Consider the following 3,288-nt stretch of genomic DNA (forward strand, 5'->3'; position numbering starts at 1 on the left):
CAGTACCAGGTGGTATTTCATTCTGTTGTACACAGGGTTGCAGTGAGCCAGAACTGACTTAACGGCACTTAACAACAAACAACATTCATCTCAGCGAGAATTCATGCTCCTCTTGAGTTCTTCAGTGGGACACAGCATAGTTAATATAATTCAGTCCAAGCTTTGAAACATTCTATTTTAAACAATTGGCCCTGCTCTTAGCAAAAATCCCAACTTGCTGCATTTTGTTCATTTTTCATTGCTCTGGCAGTAGGAGATAGAGAAGATTGCTCTTTAAAGCCTCCTATACATTAACGGTAAGGAGCTCTGGTAGCGTAGTGGTTACGTATCAGGCTGCGAATCGCACGGTCAGCAGTTCGAAACTACCAGCTGTTCCACGGGAGAAAGATGAGGCTTTCTGCTCCCGTACAGATTTACAGCCTCGGAAACCCTGTACAGGGTCGCTATGAGTCGGAACTGACTCCAAGGCACATAACCACCATCACCATACATAAAGGTAAGGCACTCTGGTAGCGTAGTAGTTACGAACTGGACTGCTAACCTCAAGGTCGGCAGTTCCAAACTACCAACGGTTCTGGGGGAGAAAGTGAGGCTTTCTGCTCCCGTAACCCTCGGAAACCCTGTGCAAGGTCACTATGAGTCGGAACCGACTCCACGGTACTTAACAACAACAACATATGTGAAGGTAAAGAGCTCTGGAGTGTAGTGATTATGAGTCGGGCTGCCAACTGCAAGGTCAGCAGTTCGAAATTACCAGAGGTTCCGTGGGAGAAAGATGAGGCTTTCTGCTCCCGCAAAGATTTACAGCCTCGGAAATCCTGTGCAAGGGTCGCTATGAGTTGGAACCAACTCTACGGTACTTAACAACACCAACAACATGGTGCTGTAGCATAAGCACTGGAGTGCTAACCACGAGGTCGTTGGTTCAAACGCACCAGCCACAACTTGGAAACTCTGTAAGTCAGAAATGAATCAACGGCACTTAACAACAACAATTATGTAGCAGAAACTGTTTGATATTGGAAACACAGCAATAAACCTTTGCTGGGATTCAGTCTGTTGGAGCTGACAGGGATTGAACATATCAACAACAATGATTTAAATGACCATTCAATTAAGGACTCTGAAGAAGGAGGAGCAAGACGACTGTGAAGATTAGTCTGTTCCTTGCCCCGTGGAGTAGCAACATCAATAGTCTGAACCTTCCAGCCGCCCTGCAGGAGAGAAATGAGGCAGTCTGCTCCTATAAAGAAGCCCTATGGGGCGGCTCTACTCTGTCCAACAGTCAGCAGTGGGTTTATTGTTTGTTTTCTCTGAGAAAACAACATGTAAGGCCATTTAAAAAGGGGTTAATGATTTATTAGGACCACTGCTTGCCTGCAAACTCTTTGTAATGTGCCTGAAGATTGATGTAGATTTGGTTCTAACAATTTTGAGTAAAGTTAAGTACTTTGTAGTTGTGAAAATGTAAGAGTTTAGTGGTCTAGGGCACTTCTCTGTTTATTAATGAATAAACTGGGAAAAGGAGCTGTAAAATCCTTCTCTTTCCCAAGGGGCTGCCTTTTCTGTGTCATTTGTTGTTGTTGTTAATTGCCGATGAGTCAGTACTGACTGATAACAATGCTGTATAGGGTTTCCGAGGAGCGACTGGTGGGTTTGAACCTGACCTTTTGGTTAGAAGTCCAGTACTTAAGCCTACAGCGCCACACAAGGACTCCCCTTCTGTCATAGGTAAGTAATTATTCAATCTGACAGTAGTTGTTCATGGTGATTATTATAGAATAAGATTTCTTTTTTTTTAGTTAGTAATGAAAGCTGAAGGGGTCTCCTTTTGTAAACTATGCACAATGCTGATTCTCCATGGAGCAACTTTTCAAAGACACTGGCCAATTATTTTTAATCCAGATTTCCTCAAATATTTTCCCACAAAAAGTAATGGCCTGTCCATTTAAAAAAGCAAGAATCTTTTATTTTTTTAAAAAAATATTAATTTCATGTGTCTACTCGACAGCGGACAACAACAACAGTATTTATCTTTCTTTCTTTTCTTAAACAAGCACAGCTTTCAGTTTCTTAATTTTTATACTGACATATCTTAACATCTTAGCTACCTATGGATTCATTCTTAAGGAATCAAAGCTAATTTTCTCTTGGTTTGGCACACATGTGTGGTGCTGTAGGAGAAACCCTGGACTGCTAACCACAGAGTTGGCAGTCCAAACCCGCCAGTTGCTAATTGGAAACCCTATAGGGTCACTATGAGTCAGAATCAACTCCATGGAACTCGATAACAACAACAATATTTACACTACATTTCAGTTTTTTGGTTATTTTGTTGTTGTTGATCTTTGTTATCTAGCGGTGATGTCAAAGAAATGCCACCAGTAGATGACTTTTATAAGCAGAAATTCTTTTTCTTACAGTTGAGGAAACTAGACGTCCAAATTCAGAGCACTAGCTTCGGGAAAGTCTTTCTTTCTCTGTCAGGTCTGGAGGGAAGTCATTCTCTTCAGCCTTTGCTTCCTGGTTCCTTGGGAATCTCCATCTTACTTCATTGGCATCTATCTTACCTCATCTCTAATGTCTTTGATATCTAAAAATAAATTAACTCAAGGTATCCCCAACACTAATCCTGCATCATTAACATAAGAAAGACAATCTTCTCCCAAACCTGATTATGACCAAAGGCATGGTAATGTGGCAAATACCATTGAGTGGTTCTGACTCATAATGACCCTGTATACGGTTTCTGAGGAGCAACTGGTGGTTTTGAACTAACTCCTTGTAGTTAGCCGTTCAGTGCTGATCCTACAGCAGCCCAACAGAATTTCCAACAACAGTATTTGTTGTTGTTAAGTGCCATCAAGTCAATTCTAACTCATAACAACCCACATAGGGTTTCCAAGGAGCTGCTTGTGTATTTGAACCACCAAACTTATAGTTAGCAGTCCAGTACTGATCCTACAGCACTATACCAGAAGGCTAGGATTTACAACACAATTCAATCCATAACACAGTTGAATTTTTAAAAAAATTTTTAATACTTTTTCATATATCCTAAATGTTGTATTGTAGTTAATACAATTAAAAATACATTATTTTATATGCAATAATTTTAACATAAGTTAATTTTTAACTTGATAAGCATAAGTAATTTGTATGACTGAAAAGAATTGTTCTTGTTTCATTAAGTTTTATCCTTCTCAAACATGGAAGTGCCAGTTCTAGCATTTATGTCTTATATATGTAATTTTAAAATGTAGATTGTTATTCACATACCCCTCATTA

Source organism: Chrysochloris asiatica, unplaced genomic scaffold, assembly GCF_000296735.1.
Source record: "Chrysochloris asiatica unplaced genomic scaffold, ChrAsi1.0 scaffold00036, whole genome shotgun sequence".
NCBI classification, from domain to species: domain Eukaryota; kingdom Metazoa; phylum Chordata; class Mammalia; order Afrosoricida; family Chrysochloridae; genus Chrysochloris; species Chrysochloris asiatica.